The following is a 14,940-nucleotide window of genomic DNA, read 5'->3' as shown; positions in this document are numbered from 1 at the left end:
AATGGAACTGAGCATTTACTGGCTGGATGCCCTTCCTGATGCCTATGCAAAGTTCACAGCAGATATTATCTCTTTGCATCCAGAGAGAGAAATATTTGCCACTACCTAGGATTGAACTCACAGCCTCCTGATTGTGAGGCGAGAGCTCCACCTCTAGGCCACCACTCCAGATAAGAAACCAGATATTTTTAGCAATTATGTCCCCCAAATTTGGTAGCATGACTTGGAGCCATATGTTGTGGATCCATTGGCTGATATAGCTCCTTTGGGAAATCTGGATAGCCCCTGTAAGAAATGATGATGATCCTTATGCTAGTAGAAGATGTAGTATAAGGATCCTTGTGATCCGTAAACTATTATTGCTACTCTCTAACTCGGCAATCATAGAATCCACATCATTGGCATCCTTCAGTCTCAAGAGACTATGGTATCATGCTTTGGAAAGAGGTCCTAAAACAGCATCTAGTGTGACTAAAAAGGCCAATTCGAGAGTGGCAATCCCTTCCACACTGAGGGCAGATACATTCTGTCCCCTACCCAGCCCCCAGATTTTGCTGGTTCCGGGACCGCCTCTTTGCCTCAGCCTGCCGAACAAGTGTCTCTTCAAAGAGCCTTGGTAGTACAGTGGTCTAAGGCACCCTGTTATTAAGCTGGTTATTAAGACCAGCTGCCTGCAATTACTGCAGGTTCGAATCTCGCCAAGGCTCAAGGTTGACTCAGCCTTCCATCCTTTCTAAGGTAGGTAAATTGAGGACCCAGTTGTGGGGGCAATAAGCTGACTTTGTATAAATATACAAAAGGATGAAGGCTATTGCTGAGCACATTGTAAGCCGCCCTGAGTCTCCAGAGAAGGGCGGCATATAAATCAAATTTAAAAAAAAAAAATTGGAGAAGGCCATGCTGCGTCTTTAGCCTCCAAGCTGAATGATCGGAGGTCAAGGTTTCCCAGTTGTTAATGTCCATTCCCAGGGCCTTTAGGTCCCTCTTGCAGATATCCTTATATCGCAGCTGTGGTCTCCCTCTGAGGCGCTTTCCCTGCACTAATTCTCCATACAGGAGATCTTTCGGAATCCGACCATCAGCCATTCTCACGACATGCCCCAGCCAGCGTAGACGTTGCTAATTCAATAGTGTATACATGCTAGAAATTCCAGCACGTTCCAAGACTGCGCTATTTGGAACTTTGTCCTGCCAGGTGATGCCAAGAATTCGTCGGAGACAGCGTATATGAAAGGTGTTCAACTTTCTCTCCTGCCATGCGTAGAGGGTCCAAGACTCACTTCAGTACAAGAGTGTGCTCAGGACGCAGGCTCTATAGACCTGGATCCAGTGGTGAAATCTAAAATTTGTTACTACCGGTTCTGTGGGCGTGGCTTGATGGGGGGGGGGTAATGTGACTGGGTGGGCATGGCCAATTTTTATGTATGTAAAAAATGCTTTCAAAAGGCTCTGATGATCCCAGCTGAGTTGCCTGATCGTCAGAAGGTTTTTAAAAAACCCTCTGATGATCAGGCAACTCAGCTGGGATCATCAGAGCTTGGATCGTCAGAGCCATTTAAAAGAAAAAAAGCCTCTGATGACCGCATGGCTCAGCTGGGCATCGGGGGTGGGGGCAGGGATTTTTGCTACCGGTTCTCCGAACTCCCCCCCGCCATCGCTACCTACTCGCCCAAGCCGGTCCGAACCGGGAGCATTTCACCCCTGCCTGGATCTTTGTATGTTCCGTCAGCTTCTTATTAAGCCATACTCTCTTTGTAAGTCTGGAAAATGTGGTGGCCGCTTTACCAATACGTTTATTCAGCTCAATATCTAAAGAGAAAGTGTCAGAGATAGTTGAGCCGAGGTACACAAAGTCATGGACGACCTCCAGTTCTTGTGCAGAGATTTTAATACAGGGAGGTGAATCCACGTGAATCCATGTGAAGAATCCACATGTGGCTGAATTATTTATCATAGCTATGTTTCGTACACTGCAGTTAGTAAATCATCTGGTTAATGCTACATTGAACTTGGTTGGTGTTTCTGTGGTTTGCAACCTTATGCAAACCTGCATGTTGATTTATTTTTTACTTTAGTGCATTTTTACTTAATGCATTGAAAAGCCCAGTGGTTCAGAAACCGTGTTTAAGTACATTATGTAAACACAAATAAATCACTATGGAACAAGCATCATGGAAAAGTAGGGGATGTAAGATCTTAATCCTCATGTCTATGGAGAAAACGGTGAGCCCAGAAGTGATGCCTGATCCAGAATTAGGCATTCACTGTCTTGCAATTTTCTCTAATTAGGAATCCTTAATCTTCATTTTATAGCCTATCTATTCCAATTTGCTTGGAGAAAGGCTTATGCCCTATATCTGTTTGGATTATTTGTCTATATAGTCAGGGAATATGGAACATAGAATAATAGAGTTGGAAGAGACCTTGGAGGTCTTCTAGTCCAACCCCCTCAGAGGTGGGTTTCAGCAGGTTCTGACCGGTTCTGGAGAACCAGTAGCGGAAATTTTGGTAGTTCAGAGAACCGGTAGTAAAAATTCTGACTGGCCACGCTCCCATCTCTCTGCCTCCCAAGTCCCAGCTGATTGGGAGGAAATGGGGATTTTGCAGTAACCTTCCCTGGAGTGGGGTGGGAATGCAGATTTTACAGTATCCTTCCCCTGCCATGCCCACCAAGCCATGCCCACCAAGCCACATCCACAGAACCAGTAGTAAAAATTTTTTGAAACCCACCATTGAACCCCCTGTTCGAGCAGAAGACTCTAGACCAGGGATGTCAAACTCAATTTCATTGAGGACACATCAGGATTGTGTTTGACCTTGGGAGGATGGAGGGGCACGGCCAGGGGGTGTAGCCAGCTCGATGTCACTCGTGTGGAGGGCACCTGTGCTCTGCCAGCAAAAACGGGCTCCCGAGCTCCATTTCCAGCTTCAACGGCCTCCTACAACCCTCTGCCAGAAAAAATGGAGCTCGTGAGAGATGCTGGCAGAGGCACCATGGGCTGGTCCTTCGCTGTTTCCCATGGGTCAGATCTGGCCTGCGGGCCTTAAGTTTGACACCCCTGCCCTATACCGTTTCAGAGAACTGGTTGTTTAGTCTCTTTTTGAAACCTTCCAGTGATGGAGCACCCACAACTTCTAAAGGCAACCCATTCCAATGGTTGATTGCTCTCACCATTAGGAAATTTCTCCTTAGTTTTAGGTTGCTTCTCTCCTTGGCTAGCTTCCATCCATTTTTTTCTTGTTTTGCCTTTTGGTGCTTGGGAAAATAGGTTGACCCCCCCCCTTCTTCTTTGTGGCAGCCCCTGAGATATTGAAACACTGCTATCATGTCACACCTAATCCTTCTTTTCATTAGACTAGACCAGGGGTCAGCAACCTGTGGCTCTGGAGCCACATGTGGCTCTTTCATCCCTCTGCTGTGGCTCCCTGTCGCTGGTCGGCTCCACAATAGATAGGGCTTTTGGTTAGGGCAGGTAGGGCAGGAAAAAGGATGCTGCGCTAGGAGGAGACTCAATGGTGGGGGAACTAGACTTCCGCTCAGCAGAGGAAAAAGAACGCCACACTAGGAGGAGTCTCTATGGTGGGGGAACTGGACTTCCGCTCAGCAGAGGAAAAAGAACGCCACACTAGGAGGAGTCTGTATGGTGGGGGAACTGGACTTCCACTCAGCAGAGAAAAAAGAATGCCACACTAGGAGGAGTCTCTATGGTGGGGGAACTGGACTTCCACTCAGCAGAGAAAAAAGAATACCACACTAGGAGGAGTCTGTATGGTGGGGGAACTGGACTTCCGCTCAGCAGAGAAAAAAGAACGCCACACTAAGAGGAGTCTCTATGGTGGGGGAACTGGACTTCCGCTTGGCAGAGGAAAAAGAACGCCACACTAGGAGGAGTCTCTATGGTGGGGGAACTGGACTTCCGCTTGGCAGAGGAAAAAGAACGCCACACTAGGAGGAGTCTCTATGGTGGGGGGAACTGGATTTCCGCTCAGCAGAGAAAAAAGAATGCCACACTAGGAGGAGTCTCTATGGTGGGGGAACTGGACTTCCACTCAGCAGAGAAAAAAGAATGCCACACTAGGAGGAGTCTGTATGGTGGGGGAACTGGACTTCCGCTCAGCAGAGAAAAAAGAATGCCACACTAGGAGGAGTCTCTATGGTGGGGGAACTGGACTTCCGCTCGGCAGAGGAAAAAGAACGCCACACTAGGAGGAGTCTCTATGGTGGGGGAACTGGACTTCCGCTCGGCAGAGGAAAAAGAACGCCACACTAGGAGGAGTCTGTATGGTGGGGGAACTGGACTTCCACTCAGCAGAGAAAAAAGAATGCCACACTAGGAGGAGTCTCTATGGTGGGGGAACTGGACTTCCACTCAGCAGAGAAAAAAGAATACCACACTAGGAGAAGTCTGTATGGTGGGGGAACTGGACTTCCGCTCAGCAGAGAAAAAAGAACGCCACACTAAGAGGAGTCTCTATGGTGGGGGAACTGGACTTCCGCTTGGCAGAGGAAAAAGAACGCCACACTAGGAGGAGTCTCTATGGTGGGGGAACTGGACTTCCGCTTGGCAGAGGAAAAAGAACGCCACACTAGGAGGAGTCTCTATGGTGGGGGAACTGGACTTCCACTCGGCAGAGGAAAAAGAACGCCACACTAGGAGGAGTCTCTATGGTGGGGGGAACTGGATTTCCGCTCAGCAGAGAAAAAAGAATGCCACACTAGGAGGAGTCTCTATGGTGGGGGAACTGGACTTCCACTCAGCAGAGAAAAAAGAATGCCACACTAGGAGGAGTCTCTATGGTGGGGGAACTGGACTTCCGCTCAGCAGAGGAAAAAGAACGCCACACTAGGAGGAGTCTCTATGGTGGGGGAACTGGACTTCCGCTCAGCAGAGGAAAAAGAACGCCACACTAGGAGGAGTCTCTATGGTGGGGGAACTGGACTTCCGCTCAGCAGAGGAAAAAGAACGCCACACTAGGAGGAGTCTCTATGGTGGGGGAACTGGACTTCCGCTCGGCTCCAGAATTGAATGGGGGGCTTCCGGTTAGGACCGCTGTAGCTCTTTGAGTGTTTAAGGTTGCCGACCCCTGGACTATACATACCCAATTCCTGTAACCGTTCTTCGTATGTTTTGTATCCCTTCAGCACCTAATCATTCTTGTTTTAGAACAGTGTTGTCTGTTCTGAAGAATAACAGCTCATAATAGTCTGGTATGGAGCATTTTCTCTGAATGTGCTGAACAGTTTCCTAGGGAAAGTCCATTTTTGAAGAGCAGTATACCAACTTTAAAATCAATATATCAATTAGCTAGCTAAAGGAGAAGCTACACAGATAGACCTCAGTTAATAGCAATTGGAACCAGAATCACTATTTGTAAAGTGCAATGTCATGTGACTATGCTACTCAGCAATTGAAGCTCCAATAATCCTAGTTGCCATCATTAAGCAAGGACCACATGGATCACTGCATGAGGATCTCACGCAAATGCAGCTTCTGACTTCCTGCCAGCTTCTCCATTGACTTTGCTTGAGGGAAGCAGTCAGAGAACATCAGAAAGGATGATTTCATGAACTCTGATGACCAGTCATAAATCTCCCTCATTCAATGCTGTCATAAGTTTGAACAGTCACTGAATAATGAAGCTGAGGACTATTTCTATAATATGCAGACCAGGGGTGAAATCCAGCAGGTTCTGACAGGTTCTGGAGACCTGGTAGCGGAAATTTTGAGCAGTTCGGAGAACCGGCAAATACCACCTCTGGCTGGCCCCAGAGTGGGGTGGGAATGGAGATTTTGTAATATCCTTCCCAGGAGTGGGGAGGGAATGGAGATTTTGCAGCATCCTTCCCCTGGAGTGGGGCGGGAATGGAGATTTTGCAGTATCCTTCCCGTGGAGTGGGGAGGGAATGGAGATTTTGCAGTATCCTTCCCCTGGAGTGGAGTGGAAATGGAGATTTTGCAGTATCCTTCTCCTGGAGTGGGGAGGGAATGGAGACTTTGCAGTATCCTTCCCCTGGAGTGGAGAGGGAATGGAAATTTTGCAGTATCCTTCTCCTAAAGTGGAGAGGGAATGGAGATTTTGCAGTATCCTTCCCCTGGAGTGGGGTGGGAATGGAGATTTTGCAGTATCCTTCCCCTGGAGTGGGGTGGGAATGGAGATTTTGCAGTATCCTTCCCCTGGAGTGGGGAGGGAATGGAGATTTTGTAGCATCCTTCCCCTGCCATGCCCACCAAGCCACGCCCAGAGAACCGGTAGTAGTAAAAAAAAATTGGATTTCACCATTGAGGCAGACCAGGGGTGTCAAACTCACAGCCCGTGGGCCAAATGCGTCACGTGCTAGCCCCTCCCCTCGCCGGTTTAGAAAAGGGGGGGAAAGTCTGGATACGGTACGTGAAGCCGCCGTGACAACATGAGTTTGACACCCCTGATTTAGACTATCTATAATTTCTGGGTCACCAAATCCCAACCCAAACAGCCTGTAGCAATTTGTCCTTTTGAAACTCTCTTTTTTCATTTCTTGCTTGAATGCAAAAAACAACAACTTTGACTAAAAAGGGCCTGTCTGGGAAATGAATTATTTCTGTACGTTGTCAAATGCACAATCTGTCCGCGTTTTCTACAAAGAGAATATACGTTGAAAAGATAGCTGTGCAAATGAGCTTCCTGTTTGACATGGGCGCAAACACCCTTCACCACTAGGAAAACTCAAGGCTGCCATCAAAATAATCACTGAATGTTCCTACCAAGAAAACAACCATTCCCATTTTAAGAGATGCGTATTCAATGATAGCTGAAGGCACAGCAATCTAGGAACTATTTTTATGCTTGCAATTTCAAAACAATGTGAAACGATCTTACAATATTGTGTCCTGTGTCATACAAATGATGAGAGATGGGGGTTTTTTTGCATTTCAGATTTAATCTTGCACTCAAGAAGCACCAGCGGGCAGGACAAGAAAAAAAATGGTTGGAAACTGATCAAAGAGAGAAGCAACCTGGAATTAAGGAGAAACTTCCTAACAGTGAGGACAATTAACCAATGGAACGGCTTGCCTCCAGAAATCGTGGGCGCTTCATCAGGTTTTTAAGAAGAGACTAGGCAGCCACTTATCTGAAATAATACAGGTTCCTCTGCTTGAGCAAGGGGCTGGACTAGAAGACCTCCAAGGTCCCTTCCAGCTCTATTCTATTCTATAGTGGATAAAACTTGACCATCCACATTGACATAGTGAAATTGGATGGATCAACAGCCTGACTCTAACAACTAACTTCCTAATCGTCTGTGTTTAGCTTCTGGATTGATAAACTTGTTATTACAGTATCCATGCAGGTTGTGTCTCTCACACTAAATAAGAATAATTATCCAACCAGGCAAGATGAACAGAAAATGTCTTATGGGTTCCTTGGTGCTCTCTGAACTTGGTTGTTTTCTTGCAGATGTTTCATTATCCAACTAGGTAACATCATCAGTGCTAGAGGGGAGTTGGCCAAATAAAGAATTCTATTCTGTTCTATTCTGTTCTGTTCTGTTCTGTTCTGTTCTGTTCTGTTCTGTTCTACTCTACTCTACTCTACTCTACTCTATTCTATTCTATTCTAAATGTACATGTATTGTGTTATGCCCTATAGATTCTATTCTATTCTACTCTACTCTACTCTACTCTACTCTACTCTACTCTACTCTACTCTACTCTACTCTACTCTATTCTATTCTATTCTATTCTATTCTATTCTATTCTAAATGTACATGTATTGTGTTATGCCCTATAGATTCTATTCTATTCTATTCTATTCTATTCTATTCTACTCTACTCTACTCTACTCTACTCTACTCTACTCTATTCTATTCTATTCTATTCTATTCTAAATGTACATGTATTGTGTTATGCCCTATAGATTCTATTCTATTCTATTCTATTCTACTCTACTCTACTCTACTCTACTCTACTCTACTCTACTCTACTCTACTCTATTCTATTCTATTCTATTCTATTCTAAATGTACATGTATTGTGTTATGCCCTATAGATTGTATTGTATTGTATTGTATTGTATTGTATTGTATTGTATTGTATTGTATTGTATTGTATTGTATTGTATTGTATTCTGTTCTGTTCTGTTCTGTTCTATTCTATTCTATTCTATTCTATTCATTTTAAGGGGTTTTTATTTGCAGGATCGTTGCAAGGTGGAAAAAGTGAAGGAAGGCATATAACCCTAACCCAAACACTTGCATGAGGGCTAGGATAGAAATCAAATAAATAACACAAAAGAGTGTAACTTAAATCTTTTGCAATTACAACGCAGAATGCTAGAGAAGGCTTTTAAACCAATACAATAATAAAATTTGTTGGATGTCAGTTCTTTGCTTCCTTTTGGGAAAAAAAAGTACGCTTAAGCATCATAACTAGAATTACAGATTAGTCCTTGATTTACAGATATAAATGAACCCGGTTGTAAGTCATGCCGGTCATTAAGTAAGTCACCATGGGATCATGCCCGATTTTACAACTTTTTTTGCAATGTTCATTAAGCGAATGAAGCAGTCAGAAAGTGCATGGAATGAAAGGCTGAGTCAACCTTGAGCTGGTCAGAATTGAACTCTTGGCAATAGGCAGAATTAGCCTGCAATACTGCATTCTAACCACTGCGCCACCATGTTCCTTAAATGCTTTTTTCCAGCGAAAATATCATAAATCACAGTCACGTGACTGCAGGACATGGCAAACATAAATCGAGGCTGATTGCTGAGTGCCCAAAATGTGATCATGTGACCTAGGTGGTGGCCATTAACACTTTTAATCTGAGTTGTAAGTAGCCCTGGAGCTGACCGTCATAACTTTAAACAGTTACTAAGCAACTGGCCATAAGTTGAGGAATTCTAAAACGATTGGTCGATATACTCAAATGTTAAAATCTATAGAAAATTAAGATCACCACAACGTGATTAGGGAAGGAATAGAGTTGTAATATCTCCTGCTTTTCGTCACATTTGTTAAGAAGGAAACACAATCAGAATGGGTCATTAATCGTCTAATCACATGTTTCACAGTCTTAGGTTCTAAATTCATAGTTCATTTTAATATATTAAAGACATATGAGACACAAAGATGTCTGGCATCTTTCTTTTTTTTTTCTTTTTTTTTTTTGTATTTTTATAAAATCTGCAAATATACCACAAAGAATGCATACTAAAAGCTAATATTCACACATTTGATTTAAAGAAATGAATGTAAATATAATTCTTTTATATACAGCTTAAATCCAAATTTACAACTGCATCATTTTCATGGAGGAGGTGGCATAGATTGAACCAAGATTTGAGTTGTAGAAATTCAGCAAACTGAAAAGATGCTATATAAAATTGGTATCATGAATTCCTAGCGTCTTCAAAAAATAGAGCAGTTCTTAAATGCTAATTTCCATTAGAAATAGCTGGGAAATCCACTTATTTTATCTTTTTATTTGTACTTTAGATGTTTAAAAACTTATTCTAAACTATCTATTTATTGGCATTCTAATTACTCGTTCTGTACAAATCTTGCCATCTTGGGCTGACTTTTCCCAAATATTTCCACGAAGGACATCGTTATAAAAAAAATAATGTTAGGAAATTGATTTTTCCTGTTATTTTCCCATGTGTAAAAGTAAACATGTAGATTGCCGGATTCTTCTTGGGAATATTTCTAGAGAACATAACTTCTGTGAGTAAACATTAAAGAAATTAGCATGTTCTTGACTCAATGGTGCGGCGATCCTTTAAAAAAAAACATAAATAATAAAATTGCCCAAAATTTGTCAGATTTTATGAGTTCGTAAACCTAATTTCATGATAGCCTAGTGATTTTTTGGAGTCTGATGAAACAATTAAATTTGGGGATGTTGTAGACCAGGGGCTGCAGGGCCTCCCTGGAAACAGCAAAGGAACCAGCCTGCAGTGCCTCTGCCAGCAAAAACGGAGCTCTAGGGGCGTGCAAGCTCCATTTTTGCTGGCATTTTTGCTAGCAAAACAAACTAAAAACAAAAAAAAATTGAGAAATGATTTCCCTTTTGTATTTGAGCATCCAGGAAGGAACAGGAAAGGAGAAAGGGAAACAAAGAAAAAGAAGGAAAAATGGGATGTGAGCAAGGAAGGAAAAAGTAGGAAAGAGGGGAAGGAAGAAGAAAGGAGAATGAAGAGGGAAGGAAATCGAAGAGAAGGAAAGAAGGAAGGAAGGAAGGAAGGAAGGAAGGAAGGAAGGAAGGAAGGAAGGAAGGAAGGAAGGAAGGAGTTTATAGTGAGAGTGAAGGAGGGTCTGAGGGAAGTCCTGACTTAGCACTAGGCCACCACAGGTGCCCTCCACATGAGTGATGTTGAGTTGGCCACACCCACCCTGGCCATGCTTTCCCCAGCCACGTACACTCCGCCCCCCCTTGAGGTCAAACAAAACCCCGATGCAGCCCTCAATGAAATCGAGTTTGAGACCTCTGGTCTTCGTAGATAGATGTTCCTTCATTAAACTAGGAAGTTCATCTTTTGCTAGATGATCGAGAGTGGCTGGGAGGGGAGGGATGAGGTGGGACCAGGCATGGTGAGGAGAGGCTGGGCGAGGTGAGGCGCCCCATGATATGAGTGATGTCGAGTTGGCCATGCCCACCCAGTTATATGACCAGTCAGCCATGCCTGCCCAGCCGGTCATTAGAGCAGAGAACCGGTTGTTAAATTGTCTGAATCCCCCCACTGATCAGGACCTATTTTTTCTCTTCTTTTTGACCATCAAAGTAAGAAAAAACTATCTACAGACAGCAGAACCTACTACCCTCAAGCTTTCTACTCCGGATCTTTTGTTTTGCTTTGTTGTTTTTCCTCTGCATTAGACCAGCGCTGCTTATTACTTAAGAGTGATTGATAGCAATTATGGCTTTCAAATAGGACAGATTGCAAGCAACGTTCTAATCACTTTTGGCAATAAAATAGAAAATATTATGATAAGCAAAGGAGATGCTACGAGTACAGATGACTTGACATCTGTAGTCGCTGGGCAAATACAGCTTTCCGCAGGTTCCTTTACTCATTGGAAGATTTCAAACTGTTCATCAACAAAACAAAATCATAACTGAGCAAAGACATTGATTGCTCTGCTTTTCTGAATCAAAATATGTTGTGTATGAAGAGGCTTCCCTTCCATCCTATCCCAACAGGAGCCATATATCTTATCAGCTGGATGGCAGTGGTTAATGCTAAGTAAGTTCTCCTTATTTATTCATTCGATTTTTATGGTCACTCATTTGCAGAATGACTGACTTTGGCGAAGTCTAGTTCTGAACAACACGCTGAATTTTATAGCCCAACTAAAGTGGAGGTATGAACATGCTTTGGAAGCAGCTTCAGCAAATTGGAAGATAAACTATCTGAGACAGAGAAACCACCTTGTAGAAGGGATAAATCCATGACTTTTTAGCTTCTAGATGGAGTTTAGGTAAAGGTTCCCCTCGCACATATATTCTAGTCGTTCCCGACTCTAGGTGGCGGTGCTCATCTCCGTTTCAAAGCCAGCGCTGTCCAAAGACGTCTCCTTGGTCATATGGCCAGCATGACTAAGTGCCAAAGGTGCATGGAACACTGTTACCTTCCAACCAAAGATGGTCCCTATTTTTCTATTTGCATTTTTTACATGCTTTCGAACTGCTAGGTTGGCAGAAGCTGGGACAAGTAACAGGAGCTCACCCCGTTACGCGGCACTGGGATTCGAACCGCTGAACTGCTGACCTTTCGATCGACAAGCTCAGCATCTTAGCCACTGAGCCACCATGTCCCTTATAATAGATGGATATTTATAATATATATATATATAATTTATAACAGACAGAGTTTAGCTTGGGATAAATGTGCCCTTACAAATCAAGTTCAAAACAGATTGCATGTTGAGATTTCAGTGAATTTGTAAGGGTCCAATTTTCACTTAACAAGTCTTATGCTGTACTCAATGAATGATTGGAAGGATGAAAGAGATGTTCATTGCTATGAAATGTATGGAAACAAGAAACTGATGACTAAATCATTCCTAAGATTGTGACCCATGCCTTAGAAGAATCTCCTTAATGATGTTTCCTGGAATGCTCTAAATCAGTGTTTCTCAACCTTAGCAATTTTGAGATGCATGGACGTCAACTCCCTGGAAATTAGATTAGATTATGAATTGGAAGGGACCTTGTAGGTGATCTAGTCCAACCCCCCTCCCCCACCCAAACAGGAGACCCTACATCATTTCTGACAAATGGCAGTCCAATCTCTTCTTGAAAGCCTCCAGTGATGAAGCTCCCACAAGTTCCGAAGGCAACTTCTGTTCCATTGGTCCCTCTGTCAGAAAATTTCTCCTTATTTCCAGGTTGAATCTCTGCTTCTTCAATTTCCATCCATTAGCTCTTTTCTGGCCTTCAGGTGCTTTGGAAAAATAGCTTGACCACTTCCTCTCTATGGCGGCCCCTCAAATTAAAATCCATATATCTTCAAGTTTCCAAAGACAAGAAACACTGCTCTAGATTGTTCCTTAATTGAATACCTGTATCAACTGCTTATAAATTCCACTGGTTCATTTGATCATTAGCAGTATAACTGAGTCACATTTTACCACCTTCAGATTCATCATCTGTGTGCCAAGGTAGAAAACTCAGACCACAACAGATTGGACTATTGCCATATTGGCAGTTGGCTTCCAGGAAAAAGAAATTCTTCAAAAGAGGTGATGCTTTTGTAGAAACGAAATACAAAAAGGTGTGTAAAGGATATACAGAACATTTTAGCCTTTGCCAATTATTACAAGTGCGTCATTTCCAACTTCCCCAAGAAGAAGATACCTCTTTCGCGATAAACAAAATTTCAGTTCCATGCCACAGAGGCTCTCCAACTATTTCACCATCTGGAACAAACCTTTCTCTCTTAGCCAATTCTATGTTACCAGGATCCAGAAAAGATCTCTGTGATGAATGCAGATCTCCCTGCCTATGCAATTGGCAAGGGGTTCAGACAGTCATCTAAAACGTACCCCCTTCTTTTATTTGTATAAGCTCTATATAAGTGATATTAGAAGTATTATGTTTAAGAAATAGGATTTTATATATGGGGGGTTAAGAATTTTTTTTTTTTAGGGGGTGTTAGTTTGATGATTGGTTATGCAATTTAGTTTATTGTTAAAGGTCAATAGAAATACCTTGTGTTCTGCTCTGGGAAGTCGGGGAGGGGGAGGGGGGGTTGGGAGGGAGGGTTGTGGGGAAATTGTGTTTGTTTTATAACTTTTTCAATAAAAAAAAAAATAAAACGTACCCCCTTTACGTTTTTCACTCCAGGAAACTCAGAAATATTATATATATACATATACGTATACATATATATATACATATACATATACATATACATATACATATACATATACATATACATATACATATACATATACATATACATATACATATACATATATATAAATTTACAGCAAGTGAAGGAAAACCTCTGGTCGTTTAATCGGTCTTGAGACCTGACATCTTCTACTGAAAGGCGCTCGTTTCTTTTTCAGATATACACAATCATCCCTGGGTACGATAATCACGCCCATAGTATTTACAAGTTGCATGGAGATATAACCAGACCCCTTTTTGTTTCTAAATTCAATTAAGTTCCATTTTACAATCTCTTCTTTCTTCCCTAAACAGGGAGATGGCCTTTTTCAAAAGCAAGGATTGGAATGAAGCTCCCCTTCAATTTTTATCAGAAAACTCCACAACTACCAAACAGTCTCTGTATCAGTGGTGAAATCCAATTTTTTTTTTACTACTGATTCTGTGGGCATGGCTTGGTGGGCGTGGCATGGCTTGGTGGGCGTGGCTTGGTGGGCGTGGCTTGGTGGACGTGGCAGGGGAAGGATACTGCAAAATCCCCATTCCCTCCCCACTCCTGGGGGAAGGATATTGCAAAATCTCCATTCCCACCCCACTCTGGGGCCAGCCAGAGGTGGCATTGGCTGGTTCTCTGAACTACTCCAAATTTCCGCTACTGGTTCTCCAGAACCTGTCAGAACCTGCTGGATTTCACCCCTGGTCTGTATTCTTATTGGACAAGATTTCACTTTTAATTGGATCCATATGTTGAAGCCCACTGTGGGCAATTCCAAACATCTTCTGATGAAGAAATCACTTCTTATACTTTGGCCCCAGGGATTTTGCTTTTGTTATAATTATTATTATCAACCTATGTTCTTCTTTGTTCCATCAGTAAAGTATTGGGACCATGCAAAATCCATGCATCTATTTTCCAGGAATTCTGGCAGCAACAAGTCCATGCCAATGTGTACCTATGTCTAGAACAGGAGTCCTCAAACTACATCCCCCAGGCTGGATATGGCCTGCCACATCACCCCATCCACCTGCCGTCCCCCGCTGGCCCCCGCTCTTCAGCTCAGTGTGGGCTTTACCTTCACGAGCAGCCACAGTGAGCAGAGTGGTGCAAGCCCCGTGGGCTGGAACTGGAAGGTAAGGCTAATGGCGGGGGAGGGAAATCCACTCCTGGCCCGCCACACTTGGCCAAAGGGCCACCTCGGGGGTGGTGGACACAGCAAGACTCTAGAACAGGGGTGTCAAACTCAATTTCATTGAGGGCCCCATCAGGGTTGCGTTTGATCTTGGGGGGCCAGGGGGTTAATCTAAATTGGTTAGGGGGTGTGTGCGTGTGTGACTGAAGGGTGTGGCCAGGGTGGCATGGCCAGCTCGATGTCACTCATCAAAGCTCCAATTTCACTGGCAGAGAGCTGCAGGAGGCTGTCGTGGCTGAAAACAGAGCCCGGGTGTGTCACATGCGGCCTCCCTGAGCTCCATTGTTTTTGGCAGAGGGCTGCAGGAGGCCGTTGCAGCCAAAAATGGAGCCAGGGAGGGCCGCGCATGACCCTCCCAAGCTCCGTTTTTACTGGCA

Source organism: Pantherophis guttatus, chromosome 7, assembly GCF_059756535.1.
Source record: "Pantherophis guttatus breed Tessera chromosome 7, ASM5975653v1, whole genome shotgun sequence".
Classification (NCBI taxonomy): domain Eukaryota; kingdom Metazoa; phylum Chordata; class Lepidosauria; order Squamata; family Colubridae; genus Pantherophis; species Pantherophis guttatus.
Note: the sequence above shows the minus strand (reverse complement) of the source record.